The following is a 26,273-nucleotide window of genomic DNA, read 5'->3' on the forward strand; positions in this document are numbered from 1 at the left end:
CAGGTGGCTTTTCTTTGATTATTATTTCCACAAAATCGACTTCTGGGGTAGCCTCCCCCGTATAGATTTGAAAGTGTGCTGCCGCCTTGCGTAGCATGGTATTAAATGTGGGTTGATCGTCCACAGGTGAGGGATCTCTGACAGGTGTAGTCTGTGGAGAGGCCAGATCCAAAGCATCAGGGTCCGTTGACGCCCCTGGGGACTGCCAAGGCTGTGGCTCGCACATGTCGAGGTCTTCTTCAAAGTTCCCTACAGGGTCTTGTAAATCCTCAGTATTTATGAATTCATCCTCTTCCTGAAAGTGGGGATCCTCTTCAGTGAGGTCATATGTGTTTAGTTCTTCCTTATGGGGGTCGAAAAGTCTTGGGACTTTGGCTATAGAGTCTTGAGGGAATACCTCCCTTTGCCTTTTAGGTATAGTGTGTTCAGAGGTGGACACAAACCTATCCAGCCTGTTCATACAGGATTCAAAGGTTTCCCTAGTCCAGTAGGATGACCCAGAATGGTCTAGTGGCGGAAAGGCTTGCTCCTCCGCCTCTAGGCGGAGAGATCTCTCCCATAAAGTGGAGGAGATACCCCCGTCGCCCTCGGAGAAACCTTCCCGTGGGCCCGACGGTGGGGGAAGTACCTCTGGGTCTCTCCTTCGACCTAGGGGGAAGTTCCGGCATACCTTCGCCAGTTTTAGGTGTCTCCCTTGCCTTCTGAGCAGACTTCGGTGACTCCTTCACCAGCCGTTTTTGAGAGTCCTGGGAGACTATCCTTGCTATGCTTCTTTCCACGACCATCCTCTCCATCGGGGGCTGGTCGTGAGTAGTTTTCGGCAGAGCCAGCACCTTGCCATCGACAGACGCCTTCTTCCGGATGAGGTTTTAGTGGTAGCGCCCTTAGTACTAGACGGCCCAGTCGCTAGGAGCGCATGCGGCTGTGGTGAGGGCTGCTGACCCTTACGGTCGGTGGAGGCAGCCAGCTGTGTCGGCGTCTCCGTTGGCGCTGAGGCCTTCTTCGATTTACTCAACGAATGGCTGTGGGTTGTGTGCTTAGTGACTTGTTTGTGTCCGTCAGCGTGGCCGGGGTGTACATCCCCAAAAGCAGGGGCGGAGCCGTGCCTGTCAGGGCCAGGGACAGACGCCACGGGGCGAGAGCGCACCAATGGGGGTCAACAACCTGCGCTACGGAGGTGGAGGGATCACTATCTCCCTCGTCACACTCGGCATCGGCAGCGGGTGAGGAATCAGCCTTCGACATTCCGTAGGCTGCCCACCTTTTGACCCTGCGTTCCTTCAGAGTTTTTGGTCGAAGGAGCTTACAGGCCACGCAACTGGCCTCGTTGTGGTCGAGGGGTAAGCAGCGGGGGTGCACCGCTTGTGCTTGTCCTTCCACGGGAATTTGCCTTTACAACGTGGGCAAAATCTAAAAGGAGTCCTCCCCATAGCTGAGGACGTCATCAGTGATAACGACCCGGGAAGAAAGGGGGGAGAAAAGGAAAGGCATTCTAAAAGAAACAGAAATGTCCACCCGACCCCCACTCTCCCTACTGTGTAGGCCGGCGAGGCCGGGCCACGTGGTCGGCAGCACCGATAGGATCACCGTCCGTCAAAAACCACTGCTGTCGAAGATCTGGGCTCGGCGGGGAAGTGGAATGGCCGTCGAAAGAGGGCTGGAGGTGATATGAGTTAACAATAATTAACAAAATCGACCAAGGGTCGAGTCAATGGCAATGTCTCTTACGAGCTCCGCTTAAGGCAACCAGTATTCTGGGCGGAAAAAAACAATCTGAGGGACCTCGACGCGTGAGGGATTTTGGGTACACTACACGTCACTATAGAGATAGTGTTACAGACACGCCTATGTCAACGTCCCCTTTTCGACTTTCGAAAAACAAGATGCAATACTCCGCAGTGACCACTGGATGTCGGACTATGCACAGCATGTGATTCTAAGCAGATTAACAAACATCAGAAATATATATATATATATTTTTTTTATTAGTGTTTATAGTTTGTCAAAATCTATATACATAAAAAATGTAATACATCACATAACCTTCCATTCATAATTGTTTAAATTATTTAAGATGTGTTTAAAAAAAATATAAATTTTATTTACAACAGCTATGTAATTACTGCACATCGAAAGCCATAATGAGAGGGGACCCATTTTTAAGTAGTTCACCAACCTACTCATTCCAGTTTCTAAATAAATGAGTTATACTGTTGTGGCCGGGGAAACACAGTAGGGACTGCAAACATGCTGTTCACTCAATGCAGTGCTTGATGACAGGGCAAACCCTGAGACAGCAGAGCCATTATGGGACCCCATGACCCCAGTGTTAGCCTGGTAAGCCTTAAGGGTAGGACGAACTCCACCTTTGACAAGATTGGCAGAGACACGCAGTAAACCACCATTGCATTGGTTTAAGGGAACTGCTGTTTTCGCCACATGTGATGACGAGGAATTTGTTTCATGAAATCTATCTAAGTAATCAAACACTTCCACTCTTTTCCTTACTTATGAAAATGGTTGGATTCAAGCTATTCACGTTCATATTTCTTCACTTCATGAAATCAGCATAAGAATTTACTAACATTTGGAGGGATTTGGGGCACTTCATCAGCACATGCAAGACAAGGGGTTATGTCTAAAAAAAGGAGGGAATGCAGAACGCTATTAAAAATAAACGTTTCCAACCCTTTCGTTCTTTAGGTTGCTGGCTGACTGTCTCAGTCTAGTTCAGGTCCCCCTCTTTGTTTAAATAGATCCTGGAGCGGTTTCAGCACCCACACAGCAGAATCAGAGCGTACAGGCCATGCCTGTTTTGCAAGATCGCTGCTCCTTGATTTTCTTCAAGCAGCCGGAGTAAATAGCTATGCTGTGATGTAGTGCCCCTGCATTCCTTGCGTGGCATATTGGGGTTAGCCCTGGAGCGTTTGGTCCCCTTGATAACGCCACCATTCACCAACACAGGCGCAGGGCACGTTGTCACAGGTGTAAGAAGAGATCAGGAAGAAAATGGGCAGAGCACGAAACCAAAGAGTTTCCAACAAGAAGAAAAGCAAGAAACAGTGCCTTCAATGGAAAACAAAGAAGCGAGTGCAGCAGAACAAGACATTAAGAAAGAACATAGCAGAAAATGAAAGAGACCATTAAAGCTAGCAGCAGGGTATGCAATATTAGGGATGGGGGTTGGGTTGTAGTTTATTTTGCTTCCATAAAGCTACACACCAAAGTGCTTTACAATAAATCAATGAGATGGTACAATTTATAGATGTGATGACATAACAGAACAGAAGGAAGATAGAAAGAAGAAATAAGAGACCATAAAGAAAGAAATGCAATGATGAACCAAATAACAGAGTAAATGAAGTCTAGCAATAATGCAACCACTGTGGAGGGGTAGCGGGTGGGGGAACTCAAACCAACACCCTTAAGCTTCAAAAATAGCTAGGGGAGGAGGTAGATGGAAATGAGATTTGAAAGTGTTTTAATGTTTATTTTTTGCTTGACTTGTTATTGGGATGTGGTTTGTGGAAAAAATGTAATACTAATCGTCAAGATAGCCACAACTCAAGACCCAAATGAAACCCTCGACAAGTGCCTCACAGATATATACAGTTGCATGACAACCAACAATCTCTAATTAAATCCTGCCAAAATGGAAATAATGATCTTACCTCCGGTGACTCCACAGCCAACTCACAACTGAACCGGCCACCTGGCATGGGATCCCAACCAGAGAAATCAAATGTGGTAAAGAACCTGAGAATACTAATGGACAACAGACTCTCACTGGAACAAGTCAACACTATTACAAAGAAAGGCTTCTACATCTTTGGGTTAGGTTAATCAGAGGGATGCTGCCCATCTATTGTTCCCACACAGAACCTTCACAATCATTTTCCTAGTGTTTTCAAGAATCGACTTTGCAAACAGCATCTACCTTGCAATGCCAGAACAGGTCACCAATAAACTACAGCGCATCCAAAACACTGCAGCGAGAATACTGATGAGACGAAACAGAAGAGATCACATCATGGCAGCACTAGGAAGCTTACACTGGCTCCTGGTGAAAGAATTAATCAAATTCAAAGCCCTCTGCATTGCCAACAAATCACTAAATGGACAAGGAGCTGTGAAAAGGGTGCTGCTATTCTGTAGGGCTGCTTGGAGATTTGATACTCTGTGCGCTTCGTTTCGCTTTGCTGTATTCTTTTGCACGCTGCATACTACAACTCTGCTAACACTGTGCCTGTGCCTTCCAGGGTCTGGTTCCCATCCTCCCAGGAAGTGAGAAGCAGGAACTGCATAAGAGGTAGCGACTAGTTCCCATCCGAGAAAAGGACCATAGCAACGGCCCGCCCCCTCGTCACGTGACCTCTGATGTCATCAGTGTGCTTTCCGGAGCAGAGAAGCGGTTCCGGAGCACGTTCAGTAAGCGGGCTGGGGCTGAGCGGGAATTTTGAACGCTCTGGCTGCCGCCGGTGCAAGTGCAACCGGACCCTGCCTGCCTTTTGCTTGCAGCGTTTGGGGTTGGCATTTCAACACTGGGAACATTTCTAGGAGGCCCTGGAGCGTCCTGAGCGGCAAGGCTCTGGCTGCCAGGCTGCAGGAACAGCAACAACTCGTGTGCTTTTAGCTGTAAATACAATTGGAATTTTCTTCCGGATACCGTGAACGTTCCTGCAAGACACCCGATTTAGACGTGCGAGCAGGAAATTACATTTACTTTAAAAATCATGCTCAGCTATTCAACATGAAATGGAGGGCTAAGAAAAGGAATAGGGAGACAGTGTATGCTTGTGTTTAACTGATCAACGGGGGTTAATAGAGTGATTTAATGTTTTATGAGGGTGTGATTATTAGGATGCGTGGTTTTAGAGGGTTGGCTTGGCTGGGGCTATCTGCGTGTGATTCGGGATGGCACACAGGCATCTGTTGCAAGGGGGAAGGGGCATCTTGCTATTTGGAAGAAGGATCAGGCATTATGGTATTGGACTAGAGGGAGGGATTGGGCATCTTGCTGGGGTCTGAATGGTTGGATAGGGGCATGTTTTGTGTGGCGCTGGAGAAAGGGGGCACATTGGTGTGGGTCTGGAGGGATGGATAGGACGTAGTGGTGTGGGTCTGGGGAGGGATGGAGGTCATGGGTGTGTTTCTGGAGGGAGAGATGGGGCACAGTGGGTCTGGAGGGAGGTGGTGGGGGCACATTGGTGTGGCTCTGGGGGGAGGTGGTGGGGCACATTGGTGTGGATCTTGGCGGAGGGATAGTGCACATGGGTGTGTTTCTGGAGGGAGAGATGGGGCACAGTGGGTCTGGTGAGTAGCATGGGTCATCTAGGTGTGGGTTAGGAAGTTGGACGGGGCATCTTGGTGTGGCTCTGGGGGGAGGTGGTGGGGGCACATTGGCGTGGATCTGGGGGAGGGATGGTGCACATGCGTTTGTTTCTGGAGGGAGAGATGGGGCATAGTTGGTCTGGAGAGTGGCATGGGTCATCTAGGTGTGGGTTGGGAAGTGGTACGGGCATCTTGGTGTGCTCTGGAGGGAGGTGGTGGGGGCCCATTGGTGTGGCTCTGGAGGGAGGTGGTGGGGGCCCATTGGTGTGCCTCTGGAGGGAGGTGGTGGGGGCCCATTGGTGTGCCTCTGGAGGGAGGTGGTGGGGCACATTGGTGTGTTTCTGGAGGGAGGGTGGTGGGGCACATTGGTGTGGCTCTGGAGGGAGGTGGATGGGGCACATTGGTGTGGCTCTGGAGGGAGGTGGATGGGGCACACTGGTGTGGCTCTGGAGGGAGGTGGATGGGGCACATGGGCGTTTTTCTGGAGGGAGAGATGGGGCACAGTGGGTCTGGAGGGTGGCATGGGTCATCTAGGTGTGGATTGGGAAGTTGGAAGGGGCATCTTGGTGTGGCTCTAGAGGGAGGTGGTGGGGGGGCATTGGTGTGGCTCTGGAGGGAGGTGGTGGGGGCCCATTGGTGTGGCTCTGGAGTGAGGTGGTGGGGGCACATTGGTGTGTTTCTGGAGGGAGGTGGTGGGGCACATTGGTGTGGCTCTGGAGGGAGGTGGATGGGGCACATGGGCGTTTTTCTGGAGGGAGAGATGGGGCACAGTGGGTCTGGAGGGTGGCATGGGTCATCTAGGTATGGGTTGGGGAGTGGGAAGGGGCATTTTGGTGTGGCTCTGGGGGGAGGTGGTGGGGGCACATTGGTGTGGCTCTGGCGGGAGGTGGTGGGGCACATTGGTGTGGATCTTGGCGGAGGGATGTTGCACATGGGTGTGTTTCTGGAGGGAGAGATGGGGCACAGTGGGTCTGGTGGGTAGCATGGGTCATCTAGGTGTGGGTTAGGAAGTTGGACGGGGCATCTTGGTGTGGCTCTGGAGGGAGGTGGTGGGGTACATTGGTGTGGCTCTGGGGGGAGGTGGATGGGGCACATGGGCGTGTTTCTGGAGGGAGAAATGGGGCACAGTGGGTTTGGAGGGTGGCATGGGTCATCTAGGTGTGGGTTGGGAAGTTGGACAGGGCATCTTGGTGTGGCTCTGGAGGGAGGTGGTGGGGCACATTGGTGTGGATCTTGGCGGAAGGATGGTGCACATGGGCGTGTTTCTGGAGGGAGAAATGGGGCACAGTGGGTTTGGAGGGTGGCATGGGTCATCTAGGTGTGGGTTAGGAAGTTGGGCAGGGCATCTTGGTGTGGCTCTGGAGGGAGGTGGTGGGGCACATTGGTGTGGCTCTGGAGGGAGGTGGGGCACATGGGTGTGTTTCTGGAGGGAGAGATGGGGCACAGTGGGTCTGGAGGGTGGCATGGGTCATCTAGGTGTGGCTTGGGAAGTTGGACGGGGCATCTTGGTGTGGCTCTGGAGGGAGGTGGTGGGGGCACATTTGTGTAGATCTGGGTGGAGGGATGGTGCACATGGGTGTGTTCTGGAGGGAGAGATGGGGCACAGTGTGTCTGAAGGGTGGTATGGGTCATCTAGGTGTGGGTTGGGAAGTGGGACGGGGCATTTTGGTGTGGCTCTGGAGGGAGGTGGTGGGGGCACATTGGTGTGGCTCTGGAGGGAGGTGGTGGGGCACATTGGTGTGGATCTTGGCAGAGGGATGGTGCACATGGGTGTGTTTCTGGAGGGAGAGATGGGGCACAGTGGGTCTGGAGGGTAGCATAGGTCATCTAGGTGTGGGTTGGGAAGTTGGGTGGGCATCTTGGTGTGGCTCTGGAGGGAGGTGGTGGGGGTACATTGGTGTGGATTTGGGTGGAGGGATGGTGCACATGGGTGTGTTTCTGGAGGGAGAGATGGAGCACAGTGGTTCTGGAGGGTGGCATGGGTCATCTAGGTGTGGGTTGGGAAGTTGGACTGGGCATCTTGGTGTGGCTCAGTAGGGAGGTGTTGGGGGCACATTGGTGTGGGTTTGATGGGAGAGATGGGGACATTGGTCTGGGGAGGGATGACTGCATATTGGTGTGGGTCTGGAAGGAGGGGACGGGGCACATTGGTGTGGGTCTGGGCGGAGAAGGGCATACTAGGATGGGTGGTTTTAGAGGGGGTTGGCTGGGGCTATCTGCATGTGATTCAGGATTGGCACATGGGCATCTGAATCAAGGGGAAGGGGCATCTTGCTATGTGGAGGGAGGATGGGGCATTATGGTATTGGTCTAGAGGGAGGGATGGGGCATCTTGGTGTGGTTCTGAGAGGAAGGGATGTGCACATGGGTGTGGGTCTGTAGGGAGGGATGGGGACATTGCTGTGGGTATGAAGGGAGGCATAGGACACATTGGTGTGCATCTGGAGGGAGGGATGGGGCACATTGGTGTGGGTCTGGAGGGAAGGATTGGGGCTCATTGGTCGGAGGACGGATAGGGGCATCTTTCTGTGTCGAGGGAGCATGGGCCATCATGGTATGGGTTTTGAGGAAGGGATTGGGCATCGTGGCGTCTGGATCGGAGGGGGCATTGTTGATCTGGAATGGAGGGACAGGGCATATAATGGGGGCATGTCAGGGAATGGTGGAGCATGTGGGTCAGGGCTGGAGCGCTCTGGTGAGAAGGAAGGGGGCATCTGGGTGTGAATGGAGGGATATGGGGTATGTTTGTCTGGAGAGAAGGATGTTGGTTTATTGGAGTGGTGGGAGCATGTGTGTGTCGAAGGGATGGGGTAATCGGGTGTGGGTATAGAGAGAGGGCGAATGGCGCCATCAGAGTGTGGAGGTAGAGATGAAGAATATGGGTGTGGCTCTGAGGGGTGGAGCATCTTGGTGTAGGTATGGAGGGACGGATGTTGGTGTCTTTGTGTGGGTTCGGATGGAGGGATGGTGGCATGTAGGTCAGGAGGGAGGTGGCATTTGAATCTGGAACGTGTTTGGAAGGAGAAATGGGGCGTTTGAGTGTGAATGGTTTCTGCTTGTGGGTGGGGGCATAAAGGATCATTAACAGCGAAGCAGCGGGAGGGAGAGCCGTGGGCCCGACCTCGGTTGCATCCCAGACGTGCACACCCACAGCCCGGGGCACCTCTCGCAGAGCGGTCCGGTGCGCGTGTTCAACCAGCCCCCTCTCCTCACTGATCCCGCATCTGCGCTGGCCCGTGTCGCACACTCCTCTCTCTGACCTGCCAGCGGCTGGGCATTGGTGGGCACACCCCGGTCACCAGGGAAGCCCCGAGTGGGTGCAGCCGGGAGCCGAGGGAAACCTGACTGCTCTCGAGGGGTGCCTCCCCAGGCAGACAGGCGCCCGGCACGCCAGGCATGAGCCCTGAGCCATGGTGCAGCTGGCTCACTTGACGGTGGGCGCCAAGGTTCCAGCCGCCCACATCTGTGTGTGAGCAATGGCCAGGCCCGCTGGCACAGTGGGTGACCTTCCCTCTTGCCCAGGTACCTGGAGCTGGGCCCTATGCAGCCGGGCTGGAGTTTGAAGACTCTAGTGGTCCCACCCGACCCCCTGTCTGTGCTGTCTCTGGCCTGCCTCGTTCTCCATCTCCCAGCCCCCCCTCCCAAAAGGGAAGTGGTCAGGGAAGGATGAGTGGATCGGGCCGTGTGGGCAGGTGGCGGAGCGGCCTACCTCCATCCCCCTGGGAAGCGCTGTGCTGCTGCAGCTGGCGGTCAGGCTGAGCACCTGGATTATTATTATTATTTTTTTTAAAACCACAATGGTTTTGGCCGAGCTAGAAAGGGAGCTGGGCTCTCCTGCCACCACAGCCAGCGCTGCCTCCCCCAACCTCTCCTGCACCGGCAGGGTCAGGCCGACGTCTAGGACAAAAAAAGTTGCCTGTGGCTCTTGGCGGTGGATCACTCGACTTGTGCATCGATGAAGAACGCAGCTAGCTGCGAGAATTCGTGTGAATTGCAGGACACATTGATCAACACGTCGAACGCACCATGTGGCCTGGGTTTTTCCCGGCACTACGCCTGTCTGAGGGTCGCTTGTACATGAATCGCTCCGGGGTTCACTCCCAGGGTCGTGGCTGGGGCTGTCGCAGGGACCCCATTCCATTCATCCCCCTAAGGTCAGACCCCGATCAGCACCGTCGCTGGATCCTTGGATCTGGCGCGCAAGCTCATTGCCGACGCGTCCTGGCTTCCCCAGTTTCCCTCTCCTCATGCTGGTTTCGGGAGGGCCGGGTGGCCGACGCGCCCTGGATGTGTTGGCGGAGGCAGCAGGCTTTAAAAAAGCCTGGCGCACCTTCACCCCACCCCGGGGCACCTGGCCGTGCTGTGTGTGTGGCTGTCTTTGGTGTCCCACGGCTGCCGGCGCAGGATGACCATGGAGCGCGGACCTCGTGACCATGTGGGCTTCGGTCACAGATTGGGACAGAATACACTCGCCTGCGCCAAGGGCTGGGGCAACCCCCCGTATGGGCCCGAGGCCAGCTGCTCTGAGCTTTGTGCTCCCCGACCACGGCCTCAGATCAGACCTGGGGACCTGCTGAATTTAAGCATATTACTAAGCAGAGGAAAAAGGAACTAACCAAGATTCCCTCAGTAAAGGCCAGTGAAAAGGGAAGAGCCCAGCGCCGAATCCCCATTCAGCAGCAGGTGTGGGAAATGTGGCGTACAGAAGACCGACTCCCCGGCATCGCTCAGGGGGCTCAAGTCCTTCTGATCGAGTCTCCCCACGCGGATGGTGTTAGGCCGATAGCGGCCTCTTGCACACCGGGATCAGGTGTTCTTGGAGTCAGGTTGCTTGGGAATGCAGCCCAAAGCGTGTGGTAAACTCTAAGGCTAAATACGGGCGCGAGACTGGTGGCCAACAAGTACCGTAAGGGAAAGTTGAAGAGAGTTCAAGAGGGTGTGAAACGTTTGAGCGTTAAACTGGTGGGGTCTGTGCAGTCCACCCACAAGATTCAACACGGCAGGCAGGTTGGTCACCTGGAACGGTGGAGGCCCTTGCAGGTCTGCGGCCCGGGCACATCCAGCCCCAGCAGGGCGCATTTCCTCTGTATCGGTGCAACACGACCGGCTGGGAAGGCCCCAGGGGGCAGGTGGCTCTCTGCTTCAGCAGAGAGTGTTACAGCCCCCTGATAGCAGTTTTGCTGTGTCCACGGGGCTGAGGGAGATAGACCGCCACCGGGCCCTTATCCGGCAACTGTCCTGGCCCCTCTTGGGGGTTGCTAGAGTGGCCACGGGAGACGGGGCTCCCGATGCGACTGTGGTGGACTGCCCTCAATACGCCCCAACCACGTTGTGCTGCCGGGCGGGGAGGCCCACAAAGGGCACCAGGGGTCTGAGGTGATGTCGGTTAACCACCCAACCTGTCTGGAAACACTGACTAAGAGTATAATGCCTGCCCGAGTCAGAGGGATGAATGAAACCCTGTGATGTAATGATGTTGAGGGCCGGTGCCCGGCGATTAAAGTGGCATCCTGTTGCGGTGGGCCCTCCACCGACCCGTCTCGCCCGCTCTGTCAGAGAGATGATGCATGAGCGTGTGTGATAGGACCCGAAAGATGGTGAACTCGGCCTGGTGGAGGTCCGTAGCGGTCCTGATGTGTAAATCGGTCATCCGACCTGGGTATAGGGGCAAAAGACTAATCGAATGATATAGTAGCTGGTTCTCTCTGAAGTTTCACTCAGGATAGCTGGCGCACGGAAACCCCAGTTTTATCTAGCAAAGCGAATGCTTAGAGGTCTTGGGGCCAAAATTATCTCAACCTGCTCTCAAACTTTAAATGGGTATGAAGCCCGGCTTGCTGGCATGGAGCCGGGTATTGTATGAAAGTGCTCAGTGGGCAACTTTTGGTAAGCAGAACAGGCGCTGCGGGATGAACCTCACCCGGGGTTAAGGCGCATGATGTAGATGCTCATGAGTCCCCAGAAACGGTGTTGGTTGATATAGACAGCAGGATGGTGGCCATGGTAGTCGGAATCCGCCAAGGAGTGTGTAAAAACTCACCTGTCGAATCAACTAGCCCTGAAGCATCAGGCCCATACCAGGCCAGCGTTGAGAGCCGCGGGGGCTAAGTCAGGCGAGTAGGAGGGCTGCTGCTGTACGCACAGAAGCCCGGGGCGAGGGCCCGCATGGAGCCGCCGCAGGTGCAGATCTTAGTTGTAGTAGCAAATATTAAAACGAGAACTTTGAAGGATGAAGTGGAGAAGGGTTCCATGTGAACAGAAGTTGAACATGGGTCAGTCAGTCCTAAGAGATGGGCGAGCGCCGTTCGGAAGGGATGGGCTATGGCCTCCATTGCCCTCAGCCGATCGTCAGGAAGTCGGGTTCAGATCCCCGAACCCAGAGTGGCAGGGATGGGCGCCCTTGCGGTGTCCAGTGCAGTAATGCAAATGATCCCAGAGAAGCCGGCGGGAGCCGCAAAGTTTTTTTTTTTTTAAAACAATTTTTATTTTATATAACACACCAAACATTAAACATTACGATTCTTGGGACTTCCATCATCAGATTCAGCATCAGAGTGTTACAATCAGCATTGTCCAGTCCCATTCCCTCCCTCCCCCCTAACCTGAGCCAATATGTCCATGTCATCATCCTGTGATTTTTCAGGCGGGTTTATCGTCGTCTCTTTATCCGTTTCATCATCGCTCTGATCAGACTCTGGGGGCCACTCATGGTAGCCACCAGCGGCCTCCATTCAATTAGGGGTCCTACCTCCTCCCCTCCCCTACAAACCGTGTCCCACCAAACAGCCGTTTCTGCCTCTGCCCATTTTAAAAGGTCAGCCCACCACAACTCTATCCTCGGCCTCTGGGCTGCCTTCCAGCACATTGCTATCCTTCGTTTGGCCAGGACATATGCTAGATCTTTCATTTTGCTTATATGCCTTAAGTTACGTCCCCTAGGGAATCCCCCCAGCATGCATGCCCAGGCCGACTCCACCTCCAGTGTAATACCGGTGCCTGCTAAGCGTGTCTTCACTTCTTGCCAAAACCGCCCCACCTCAGGGCAGGCCCAAAACATGTGGAGTAGCCCAGCCTCCTCCACCCCACACCTAGGGCATTTCTGAGTCGTATGGCCACCAAACCTAGCGATCTTACTGGGGGTGAGATATGCTCTATGTGTGACATATAGTTGGATCTGCTGGAGCCTTGCGTTCCGGGACACTTTTTTATGATATCTTTGGGCTCTTTTCCAGAGCCCATCCGACATAGGCTCTCCCACCTCATCCTCCCAAAGTTGTCTCAGTTGGGTCAAGTCCTTCCCCACCTTGGACCCCAACAGCTCGTATATGCGGGAAATCTCATGCCCACCCTCTGAAATATCATATATAGCCTCCATGGTGGCATCCGGTTGTCCTGTGAGCACCTCTGTTGGCCACTTCGCTCATACTCTCTTGACAATTCTGGTGTAAGTTATGTACTGCCCTTTATGCACCCCAGTATCTTCAATCAGGTTCGGGAACTCTAATGCCTCCCCTTCCAGTCATATGTCTCCCACGGTGGCCAGGCCCACTGGTTCCCAGTACTTGCGGACCCCTTGTATCAGCTGGGGATCCTCTCCACATAGTGCTGCAAGCGGCACCTGCATAGAGTACGGAACCGGGTGTCCCGCAATCTGCCACGTTCTGTGCCATATCTCCCATCCCAGTACCAGCAGCCCGCCATCCCCCGGACCCTCGACTTGGACAGCGACACCACTTCTTTGAGAAAGAAGGGGAGCGGTTCCCTGCACAGCAGCCTGGTTTCTGCCGTCTCCTCGTCAGACAGCCATCTTGTTACATACTGCAGCTGCCCTGCCAGATAATATAGCTCAAAATTTGGCAGGTTGATACCTTACCTATCACACGAGTTCTGTAGTTTCCAGAGGGCCACCCTGTTCCTGGAGTTGCCCCAGATGAAGCCCCTACGCAGGCTATGGAGGCTAGCGAAAAAGCGCCTCGGGATCCCATGCGGGATGTTAACAAAGAAATGCAACAGTCTGGGCAAAACTACCATTTTTAGAAGAGCAGCCCTCCCCACCATAGCCAGGGGTTACCTGGACCAGAATCCCATGCTGTTCTTAATTTCTTCTACTGCTTTAACCGTGTTGCGTGCATGTTCTTCTTCTGCCGTATGGTATATGTCAATTCCGAGATATCGGAACGACTTTGTGTGCCAGGGTATCGGCAACACTGGCAGACTCCCGGGCAAGACAAGCTTGTATCTCCCCAGAGGGAACACGCTAGACTTTTTGGGGTTAACCGCTATGGCAGAGAGATTGTGTCATGATGCCTACCCCCGGAGCACCAGGCCAGGCCCAGCACCCCCGGGAGCAGGCATCATGCCTTTGTATTGTCATATCTCAGCGGCTGTGCTGCCGATTGGTCAGTTCCACTGGTTACTCAAGATGACCCGATTCTCCGTGATTTTCAAGGATTTCAAGCAAGCATGGAAAGGTTATTTGCTCGACACTCTCAGGGGCAGGCTCTGGATGACGAACTCCTATCGCTGCGACAGGGCAATCAGGACCTCCTATCCTACATTGCAACCTTTAATAGAATAATTGTGGAAACTGGGTAGCCAGAGGATAAAAGAATCACGTTATTTTATCGAAGTCTACGCAGAGAACTAAAAGATGTCCTGGCCCAAGTTGTAAATCCGCCCCAAGAATGCACAGAATATATAGACTTAGTGGTCCAATTGGATCACAGACTTCAAAACAGAAAAGCAGATCGGTCCAAGTTTGAGACCCGCGTGTTGGTCAAGACCCACGCTAACCCCAAGGGTGCCGATGTCTCTGAGCCTATGCAAATCGGAGGGGTTAAAGGACCTTTAACTCAAAAAGAACGTGAAAGAAGACGGCAGATGCAATTATGTCTTTATTGTGGGTCCTCTGGACACTTTCTACGAGATTGTCCGGCAAAACCGCCCAAGAAGGTGGTAGGAGCTGCTGATAAAAACCATGAAGACTCTGTTTCGGGAAACGATCACGCCCGACAAGCGTAGGGGTCCGCTTGCCGAGCTTGAAAACGAACTCTCAGACCTCGCATTTCATTGTGCCAATGGTCCTCGTAGATCCGGAACAGCCTAAGCGGTTGCATGCAATAAAGGCATACATCGATAGTGGGGCTATAGGAAATTATGTGGATCGTCAATTGGTCTCTAGGATTAACCTCCCTCTGCGTCCTAAAACCAGCAAAGATGTCATCACCACAGTCGATGGAACCGAAATTGCCTCAGGACCGGTAACACATTCCACTGCTGAGGTGACACTTATAGGTCCGGACGGCCATCGGGAGGCAGTTGTGTTTGATGTAATCAAGGCTCCACAGTTTCAGGTTATTCTCGGAATCCCTTGGTTAGAGACACATAATCTTCGAATTGATTGGCGAGCGAAGAGAATAACCTTCCCGGATTGTGCACAAACCTGCTACCCAGAAAATCTGAAGATTAGTCTAGCATCTGTAACCTCTGTCTCCATGCAACTACCTCCGGAATACTAAGACTTTCAGGACGTCTTCCAAAAGGAACAGGCCAGCACGTTACCTCCCCACAGATCGTACGATTGCCAAATCGATCTGGTGCCCGGTGCACAACCCCCTTGTAGCAGGATTTATGCCCTTACTGAACCTGAGAATCTGCATTTGAGACAATATTTAGATCAATACCTAGCCAATGGTTTCATTCGCCCGTCAAAGTCTCCGGCATCCTCGGCTTTGTTCTTCGTGCCCAAAAATTAAGGCGACCTTAGAACTTGTATCGACTACCGCGCATTGAACCAGATAACTGTTAAAAACCGTTACCCTCTGCCTCTGATCCCTGAACTCCTTGACCAGGTGAAGGACGCTTGCGTATACACCAAGTTAGATCTCCGGGGGGCTTATCATCTGGTGCGAGTAAAAGAAGGCGACGAATGGAAAACGGCCTTCCGTACAAAATATGGATTATTCGAATACCAGGTGATGCCTTTCGGGTTGTGCAACGCGCCTGCTGCCTTCCAATTCTTCATGAACGATGTCCTTCGGGAATTCATCGATGTTTGTGTTGTCGTATATATCGATGACATTCTTGTGTACTCCTCTTCGGAATCTGATCACAGACAGCATGTCAGGGCCGTCCTTGAGAAATTGCGCCAGCACAAACTGTTTGCAAAGCTGGAAAAGTGCGTTTTCCATTCCACCGAGGTTGAGTTTCTTGGATTCATCCTGACACCTAAAGGGGTCCGAATGGACTCACGAAAAGTGGATGCCAAACCTCAAATGGCCATCACCTAGTTCAGTGAAAGGTGTCCAAAGCATGCTTGGTTTTGCCAATTTTTATCGCAGATTTATCCCGGAATTTTCACGTGTGGTACAACCCATCACTGCACTCTTGCGGAAAAATAAACGCTTCGAATGGACCGAGGAAGCCGAACAGGCCTTTCAGGAATTGAAAACTAAATTCACGTCCGCACCTATTTTGAAGCACCCGCGTCCCGATCTCCCATATATAGTTGAAACCGACGTGTCCAGCTTAGCCATGGGAGCTGTCCTGTCTCAGAGAGACCCTGAAACCAACCAACTGCACCCCGTAGCATTTTGGTCCAGAAAGTTCTCGCCGCCTGAGGTAAATTATGCAATCACCGACAAGGAATTATTAGCCATTAAGTCCGCCTTTAAGGCTTGGCGGCATTATCTTCTTGGCGCCAGGCATACCATCACTGTGATCACTGATCACAGAAACTTACAATATTTAAAAACTGCCAAGGCTCAATCGTCACGTCAGCTCCGATGGGCTTTGTTCTTTGCTGAGTTTGATTTTGTAATCACTTACCGCCCCGGCTGTAAGAATGGCAAAGCGGACGCGCTATCTCGAATAGGAATGGGAGAAATAGACACAAACTCAGAACCTGTGCCGATAATTCCCGAACAAAGAATTTTGGGGATAACCTCTTTACAAACCCTTGAAGACATTCAAGCACGGGTAAAACAACTCCTGGACTTTACAGCCTTGCAGGATTGGATCCAAAGAGGGTCTTACTTTTCGGTCATCGATGGCCTACCTTACTTCCAAGGATGCTTATTTCTGCCAGAAAAGGAATTGCAAGAACTGGTTATTTCCCGTCATCATGATACCCTGATGGAAGGACATCCTGGCTATTAAATATCCTGGATATTAAATCTTTCGTGATGTCCTGTGGAGTTTGCGCCCAAAACAAAGGCCAAAAGACAAAACCCGCCGGTCTTCTTCAGCCTTTAGACATTCCACCAGCACCTTGGCACACCTTGTCACTAGATTTTATCACGGACCTGCCCCCTTGTAATGGATACAATACTATTCTGGTTGTGGTGGATTTATTTTCCAAGATGGCCCATTTTATTCCGTTGAAAGGATTACCTTCAGCTTCTGTCCTAGCCAAGGAATTCCTTGAAAATATCATCCGTTTGCATGGATTCCCGTCCATACTAGTCTCCGACCGAGGAAGCCAGTTTATTTCTCATTTTTGGAAAAAGTGTTGTCAACTGGCACAAATAGACGTAAGACTCTCAACCAGCCACCACCCACAGACCGATGGTCAGACGGAGAGAACGAACCAGACCCTTGAACAATACCTACGATGTATGTTGCACCAATCGGAGGGAAATTGGAAGGATATTTTATGGGTGGCCGAATATGCATACAATAACTCGGTACACACTGGAACTGGACAAAGCCCCTTTTATACCCTATATGGACATCACCCTCGTACTTCAGACCTGGACTCACCTCTGAGCCTTGAAATGCCCGCAGTGGACCATTTGCATTCCACGATAACTCAAGCCTTCAAGGATGCAACTGCACATTTGCAACAAGCAAAAGGGAAATACAAAAAGAATGCAGATCTGCATCGGAGTGAGGCGCCTTCATACCAAATAGGGGATCAAGTATGGTTGGCTACCAAACACTTATTGCTCAAGGGACCTCAAACTTTTAATCCAAGGTATTTGGGCCCTTACTCGATCAAAGCTATAATTAACCCAGTGGCAGTCAAGCTCGATCTACCAGCTAACATGCGGATTCACCCCGTTTTTCATGTGTTACTTTTGAAACCAGTGCAACCAGGAACCAGATTAATAAAGCCACCAGAACCAATCCAGATAGATGGGGAGCCTGAATTCGAGGTGAAGAACATTTTGGATTCTAAGATCTCAAAATCAAAACTTTTCTATCTAATTGATTGGAAAGGGTACGGGCCTCAGGAAAGGTCTTGGGAATCCAGCGACCACGTACATGCACCTCGGCTGGTAAAAAGGTTCCATCGGAATTTCCCAAACAAACCGAAACCTCCAGAGGGAACGACCTTGGGAGGGGCCTTGGGGGGGGGGGTGCTGTCATGATGCCTACCCCCGGAGCACCAGGCCAGGCCCAGCACCCCCGGGAGCAGGCATCATGCCCCCGGGTAAAAGCCAGACGGCCCCTTATAGGGGCTCTTTGGACTCTGTCCTGGCGCCGTTGGCGCCAGGCTCATGTTGGACATCAGTCCTGGCGCCATAGGCGCCAGGCTCATAAAGGAAGGTGTTTTGTGCACTTACCTGATGCAGACCATGCTGCAAGATTCAGGCCTCCCTGAGACCTGAAAGGGACTATTTTTTCATTGGCACTATTTTGCCACTCGGGCGTGGCCAGGGAAGGATACTTACCTGGAACTACTTTGGGGCTATTTAAGCCACGCCCAGACAGTAGCTCACGCTTCGCGTTGTTCTACATCCAAGCAGCTGAACGCTCACCATGTCTGCTCCTGCATCTGGTCTCCAGCCACGCCCGCCTCAATCCTGGAAAACCTGTAAGGAAAGAAGAGAAGAGAAAGGTGAAAACCAAGAATTTTATCAAACTTCTTACCTGCATCCGGAACCTTCACGCCAGCGTTCCTGAGAAAAGACTCATTTAAAAGCACCTCATTGCTCGCTGCAGCGCCGCGCTTCACTCACCTGTCCTCGGGAGTTCTTCTGGCTCCACCGCGACTGTCTGCACCGGTCGCCACATCTCTGCGCCTAGGGGAGAGAAGAAGAGACAAAAGGTGAGCAGAAGGAACATATGAGGAAAGCCTAATTTTCCGCCATAACACTTACCAGTCTACTGTTGGTGGATCATTCCTCATTTCGGGTCGGCGCCGCTACGTTGGCAGGTACCGCACCCCGGCCCCTATGGGGAAAGGACAAAAGACATTACTGGAGGAATATTAAGACATTAAGAGGGATCGCCCCCATCGCTAACTCACCTGAGTTTACCATCGGCAAGTCAATCCCTCAACGCATCGCCTTCATTCTGCACCTGAAATAAAGGACAGATCACAGGTTAGGAAGGCAACAGAAAAGGAGGCTCAACACTTGAACTTTTGTAATCTTCATACTTACGGCATTCCGCTCGGAAAAGTCAAGTGGATTTTGCCAGCGCCATTCTGAAAACCAGTGAAGTAACTGGACAAACACGCGCCCCTGCACCAGAAGCAGGATGGAGAGTTCATCCTTTCAAACCATAAGAAGGATATTCCTACGGGCCAGACAAGCAAGATTTAAGGGTCCTGTTAAGTCGGTGTTCCGAGTTCTGCGCATCACGCTCGAAGAGGCCACAGCAACCCAGACTAGACCAGCGCCTCCGTGGGAGTCAGGTGAGCGTTACAGAACAGCAAATTGCTCCATCATGTCTAGAATATATTTCATGTTCTCTTCTGGGTAGCGTAAATATAACAGTATGTCGTCCGCATATAAAGAAATCAGGTGCATGCCACCCGCAGTGCAAATACCTATCTCCTCGTATTGCTGTCTCAGGCAGGTGGCCAATGGCTCCAGTGCCAATATGTATAACATGGGCGACCACGGGCAGCCCTGTCTAGTGCCTCTGCTTAGTTGCCATTTGTCCGAAATGATAGCACCCGTTTTGACCCTGGCGATCTGGGAGCTGTATTACATTGTCACCCACCTGAGGTACCCCGGTCCCATTCGATAGCCCTCTAAGGTCGCGATCAACCACGGCCATCTCACTCGTCGAAGGCCTTGGCCGCATCTAGTGAAACTATTGCCAGTTCACCCGGGTCATTTTTTGTCTGGTCAAGGATGTGATGCAGTCTTCTGAGATTATCAGTTATGTTCCTGCCCGGGACATAGCCCGTTTGGTCGGCGTGTATCAGTTTACCAATGACAGCCTTAAGCCTATTTGCCAGTACAGCAGTGAGGATTTTACTATCCTGATTGAGCATCGATAAGGGCCTGTACGACACCCACAATCAGTGCTAGGCTTGCCCGGCTTCAGAAGCGGGATAATCACCGCCTCTCGCAGGGTCTCTGGTAGCCTGCCTTGCTCATACGACCCGTTAAAGGGATGGTCTAGTAAAAAATGTTATTTAAAAAATAGATAGGCAATATAAAAAAAAAATACTAGCATTCTCCGTTTTAAAACTTCCTATGCAAAATTTTGAGCTATTCAAGCTCAAAATTCGCAAAAGCAAGCACATGGGCGCATCCATTTTGTGAAATGGAGGCCCTCCTCTGCTGGCTTTTGCTTTTGCGGCACTAATGAAGGAAAAGCCAGCCAGCTGTAGTAAACAAAAGCTACCGCTGGGTGGCTTTCCTTTCATTAGTGCTGTAGGCGGAGGACGGGGACCGGAGACCAGAGCAGGAGAGCTGCAGCTGAATCTCGGTAAGTGCTATTTATTTATTTTTTTAAAATAAGCACTAGCTGCGTTTTTTTTTCTAAGTTTTCCGGGCTGGAGGAGCCCGGAAAACTTAGAAATAAAACCGCAGCTTTAAAAACGTTGTAGTTATGTTTGCGGTCGCTTTTGAAGCGACCGCAAACATAAATACAACGTTATTGTGTTGGAAAACGCTGCGGTTTTTCTTTCCAAGTTTCTCAGGCTCCTCTGGCTCGGAGCAGCCTGAGAAACTCGGAAAGAAAAACCGCAGCGTTTTCCAAAACAACCGCGTTGTTTCTGCCTGAATCTGCTTTCCCATTTGGTGCTCTCGGGCTCCCTACTGGGAGCCCGAGAGCCCCAAATGGGAAATCAGCTGTAGGTAGAAACACTACGCGGCATGTAAACATAACCGCATTGTGTTTCTGCCTGCTGTGGCTTTCACTTTGGGTCTCCGGTGCTCCCCTGGGAGCACCGGAGACCCAAAGTGATAGCCACAGCAGGCAGAAACACAGCGGTTGTGTTGGAAAACGCTGCGGTTTTTCTTTCCAAGTTTCAAAAAGGGCCATTTCTCTAATGGGAACTAGCCTTCTCTGTATGAGTGGGCTAGTTCCCATTATTATGCAGGACTTGGCCACTAGGGGAGCAAAAAGGGCCATTTCTCTAATGGGAACTAGCCTTCTCTGTGTGAGTGGGCTAGTTCCCATTATTATGCAGGACTTAGCCACTAGGGGGCAAAAAAGGGCCATTTCTCTAATGGGAACTAGCTCACTCACACTGAAGCAGCTATTTCCCATCTGAGAAATGGCCCCAACAACCGATGGTCCGTTTCTCGGATGGGAACTAGTATCAACCGAGCCCCGCCGCCCTCGCGGCGAGAAGCCTGCAGCAGTTAAAAGGGCGCAGCTATTCTTTTGGGCTGGACGCTGGCCGTGGGACGCTTGCTGGAACTTGATTACTTCCAGAACGGCTGGGTAATGTACTGACTCTTCTATACAGTGTGGACAGTTAAACACAAAAAGCTCCTGGTGCGCTTAAAGCTCTCATCTTACATCACGAGAAACGACACAGGTGCCCGTGTGCTATTCAAACTGCACCCGTTTTATAAAACCGTCCCTAGCATTCGGGAATTCTAGAACGGTAGGTGAGATTAACACTTGGTCAGTCGCTGACACTCGGCGCTCCCTGCCTTGCGGGCCTGTGTAGCTCGAGCCATTGGATGACCTGTTGCTGAATAATTACTGCTGCGACTGCAAGGTACCCTTATGGTAATTGCGTGCAGACCGGTCTTGGAATTTAAACGCCTCTGAAAATTTTGACTAACATTTTCAGAAAAATGGATTGGCAGTCTATGGTGCGAAGAGTCATTATATTAAATCCCACTTTGCTTATTTAGGACTTGCTAAAGCTGACAATTTTAAAGTTTTCTATTATATGGACTGTGTGACTCATTGAACTCTTCCCTGTGTTTGGAGGCGCAGTTGTAGTGGTTGGGGGCTGCGAGGATTCCTCTCCCCCTCCGGTCTTATACAAACTCGCAACCTAATCTATAACGCTGAATGTCTTGGACAAAACAACATCGCCCTATTTTAAATTGAAAAGATATTGAAATATTAAATATATAGGTTTCCATATAGCTCTTAATTCTCTCTCTGGTGTACATTTCCTTCTTTTTTATTCTGTACATGGTTTTCTCAGAACTTTTGCCTTGCACTTTCCACTTTGGCACATGAATGGCTCTAACTTTTTATTAGCACATTGAGTGCTTTCCGATACAAATTGGTGGGGCCTTTGTCTGGTTAAGACTTTGCATATTGTTTGAAGGGACTATGTCCACTATGTGATGAACTTTTGATACATTGTTTTGCATATTGCACTTTACAACTAACTGGCTCAATATATCTAAACCTTTGCATATTGTATTTAGATATACTCATAGGGCTATCCCAGATTTTGGTATATTGGTTTAGAACTAATAAGGCTTTTTTTCTACTTGGCCAGTATTTACTCTAGAACGTTTACTTGTGCTGTATAACTGGTTTGACATTTAGGCTATCAGTAATTAACAGTAACAGATAAGGGGATATAACGGGTCTCCTCGTTTCATTTCTCTTTCCCTCCTTCTCGTCTCTTCTACGCAAGGGTGAAGCTATCTTAGCCACACCATTGCCCGTCCAGACTGGTAGTTATCTTGGGAGATGTATTCAGTTTCTAGGTAATTGATAAGGGTGGTGGACCCTATTCTTTAGTAATATTTTGTTGTAATTTTTTGGGGCATTTTCTCTATATCTGATCTCTCTTTTGCTCTATGCGCAAGTGGCTGGCTGACCCTACCATAATAAAATCAAATTAAAAAGGAAAAAATATTTTGTATATGGCTCGAAGGGGCTTAGGAGTCAATTAGCCGCTGAGGAGGCAAACAAACCTAATAAATCCATAAATAGCCTAATGGATACAGATACTAAAGATAGAACACTTGATTTGCCCCTAGAAAATAAATTGTTGGGTAGGGAAGAGGTACTGAAAGGGGAAAGTGCTTTGGTGTTTAATACTGATATGGGGGCTCCAGGTAATTCTATAGGGTCAGCCGTGGCCCAAATACATAATCAAGAAAATGCTGATGTCTCGATGTCGACTGAAAATAGGACACATATGTCGTGGAAAGGGGCTATGGATAATAGCTGCATTTTCAAAGGGAAGCATGATAGTTCTATTAATGTCCAGGAGGGTCGAATAGCAGCTAGTCTGGCCCAAAATTTGGGTGAGGTAGTAGCAGCGCACTTAGGTGATATCCCAATTCGGGAAATCGAGAAGGATGGGGATCCTACCAAACAGAGTACAGAGACTCCAATTATGCCCTAGGATACTATAATGGGGCCTACCAAGGAAGTAATTAACTTTAGGGAGTCCAAAATTTTTGAGAACAAAAGGGACACCCTACAGAATAAGAACAGCAATTTTGGAAATAATAATAGTTGCACACTTAACATTGATGGTACTTTCAGTAAATCATTTCTTAATCTACCTACCCCTAACAAAAAAATAGAAGTTACAAACTGATATGAAAGATATATATCCAGATTACAACCAAGACAATGCGAGATCTGGTGAAGAATTATTCAAAACACCAATAATAGGGTCTTTGGGTAAACCCTTAAATCAGAAACAATCTAAGAATAGGTTAGGAGGACCTATTGCTGGGAACAAGATTTCAAACTTCTTTGGTAAAAAAAATGGCTACAAGTACCGAAATAAAACCAGTTATATCAGCGATATCTGTAGCCAGACTAGATCACTGCCTGATGGCGGATGTCATTAAAAAGTTGGAAGTAAATGATGCAACACAAAATGATATGGACGACTTGAGCATCATTGAGTGTGCCGATCAGGCAATTGCAGAAAGTAATTTGGGACATATACAGAGCCAATCTAATAGTGTTATTCAACAGAGATGTGATGCCTCATACATGGGATCTCCATCTGAACTCGCCAATTTTATTGAGGAGTATACAGAGAAACAGAATTGGCTAAGAGAGAGGGGACTTCTGCCGGAAGCCGCAAAAGAAAATCCCGATGACGCAACATTGCATCACACTTTAAAGAAAGTTGATGAAAGGATCCGACTCACTCAACCTACCGTCTCTGCATTAAATATGGTTTTAAGTTATTTTGTAAACCTATATGACAACATATGGGCAGAGGTTAGATCCCACACTGAACTTCTCACAGAAATCTATACGAGATTAGAAGGTCTAGATCACTTGGTAAAACGGATGAGGGAGGCTGAACCATCCCCTACTATTACTAAAGGAGTTGGACCCCTTCTTAACTCTATACTAGTAACCGAGTTAGGAGGACAGGCTGTAATGATGGTTGAGCCTGACAAGGCTAATCTGGTAAATTCAGAATTTATTAAGGGAAGAACGGTGACGGGACATGATATTCTCTGCCCGACACCCCTTACATGGGCTCCCAAATACGATAAAACCAAGGAGATACACCATGGGAAAGGGATAAATAAAGAAACTATATCCAGCCAAAAGGATAACTCTGATTTAAATAAGGAGACCCTGATTATTGATCTGACTAAAGATGAAACGCCATGTAAAAGAAAGATTATGGTTAGTAAAAGACATATGCAGCAAATTAGGAAAACGAAAAATGAAAAGAACATTAAAAAATGAAACTTTATAACACGTAAATATTTAAGAAATCTGACTATACCGGACACATTACACGTAAAGGGTGGGGAACTTCAAAAAGTGGGGAAATTGACCCTAAAATACTAGATATAAGCAACGTTCTGAAAAGGACAACTCTAAGTAATGTGAAGGAATGCCCGTCTCTGCCCCCACCACCCAATGTTCTCCCAGATCCCCTCTTTAACTCTGCTGTCTACTTGTGACCTTGACCCAATGAAAGGCCGTTCTGATATAAGTAACATTCTCTTTAAGTCTTGGGTGGTTCTTAATCTGGTAGTGGGGGAAATCGAAGATTTGAGAGAGCTGGGCTTTGAAATAAAGACTGTGAAGATGGATCAGAATCGAATTAAGGGACAAAAAGATACAGAATATAAGGTAATTTGACAATGGTTTTCCGACCAGAAAGAAATAACAGGGACCAACGGAGGCATCTTCCGAGAGGGCAGTTTAGAGAAATGCAAGATTGTGCCCAAATTACCTCAGCCTTGCGGAATTGATAACATGAGAAGTTTACACCCCGTGATTGAACAATCAAGCAGTTCATTTGAATTGCATCTCATGGGACACCAGAGGAAATATGTATTTATTTACGAACATTGATACAGCGCATATGCTGAAAGATAATAACTGCATCTTTTTACAAGAAACATGGCTCCTGGTGGAACCATTTGCAGATGGCTTCGAAATATTTTCACAATTGGCAAAACCTAGTAAGGGAGGTATGCCTCATTATTGCACTTAAGTCTACTTTGGGTCTCTCTACATCGGTGATCGCTGGTCTCCCGTTGGGGATTTTGGCAGTCAAAGTGTCCTCTAGGGATGGATTGATGGATATCCTACTGATTAATGTTTATTGGCATCTGGGGTTAGCACCACTTAGGGTATTTTTGGAAAAGATACGGAAAAGGTACTAGATTGGAAATCTGTAACCATATATGGAAAGTGATCCTTGCTGGGGATCTAAATTCAGACTGCCGTATCTGTTACACATTGCGGTAGATGGTCTCTGTGGGCTCGTAACCGCTTATGCGGTACGCTTCGACATAGTACTTCCAAGATGGATGCTCAATGTGATCTCCGAGCGGAGGGCAGCGGTCCAGTCTTTTCACGTTTTCCCCGAGACGCCAATGACCGCTCACGTGATCCTTTATCCGGAACTGAAGCAGACAGCTCTTCGCGTCGCTTCTGTTGCTCGTGACGCTCCGTCAGTTTGCTACTAGACTTTTCTACTGCCTTACTATATCTTCAACTACGACTTTCTCATCTATACTAATCCTGTTCTTTCATGTTTCCCAGACCTCGTCACCAGCCTCCCCCTTCGACTCTATTTCCTCGAGCATTCAAACCAGCCCGCCAAGCCCTTCTCTCCATAGCCTATTCAAAGGCGCTGTTTCCGGCTTTGTCCTATCTTAGGCACCCGCTAGGAGTAAGTCCTTTCTATCTCAGAATCTTTTCCTCCTTCCGACTTTGGTACTTACCCGGTTGTTTATTGTAGAGCTCCTGTCTTCCATCCGCCTTACTCCCGAGTCCCAAGACCGGTCCTCCAACTCCCGACTCCTGCCATCGCTGGTTGGTGAGAGAACTTCTCTTTCATATATCAGTATTCTATCCTGATTCCATCCTTCTCTAAAAACTCTCTTCTCATATTCCTTTGTGCATCTAGAAGAAGCCATCCCGTCTGCCATCCATTGCCACGAATAGAGGACATCTCAGTTTCTTATCCACTCTGATCCACAAGATTCCCGGACTCGACCAGGGTTTTCTTCCCACTCGAGGGTTTCCCTTGCGGTCCTGTCCTTTCCCTTGGTTACCTTTATTCCGGGTCAGAGAGGACAGGGCTGTTACAGGGGAGCTTTCACCGCAGCATTTGATTCTTCCATATTGGATTCTTCGATCTGTCAAGGTGAGATTGTTAAAATCTTTGGTGATTTAGTTGGGATCGATAACAGTATCTCTTTGGATGAGGGCTACAAGGTCTTAGGAGAGGAAATGCTGGACTTACCAGATAGAGGCCAGAAATTCCACTGGGGTACACTGGGAAATCTCTGCCTTGAATCCGTGGGTCTAGTGTGCCTTAATGG

The 26,273-nt window shown here is 49.9% G+C and overlaps 1 protein-coding gene and 1 pseudogene across 2 annotated transcripts in view; one reads left to right on the forward strand and one right to left on the reverse strand.

Moving 5' to 3' along the window:
• Positions 1-26,273, reverse strand: part of COG7 (component of oligomeric golgi complex 7) — a 1,349,184-nt gene that overhangs the window by 1,211,246 nt on the left and 111,665 nt on the right. The gene's annotated exons all lie outside the window — the stretch shown is intronic.
• On the forward strand, positions 9,252-9,401 carry LOC138570811 (5.8S ribosomal RNA; annotated as a pseudogene).

This window comes from Ambystoma mexicanum, chromosome 2q (genome assembly GCF_040938575.1).
Source record: "Ambystoma mexicanum isolate Mex_15411 chromosome 2q, UKY_AmexF1_1, whole genome shotgun sequence".
NCBI lineage: Eukaryota > Metazoa > Chordata > Amphibia > Caudata > Ambystomatidae > Ambystoma > Ambystoma mexicanum.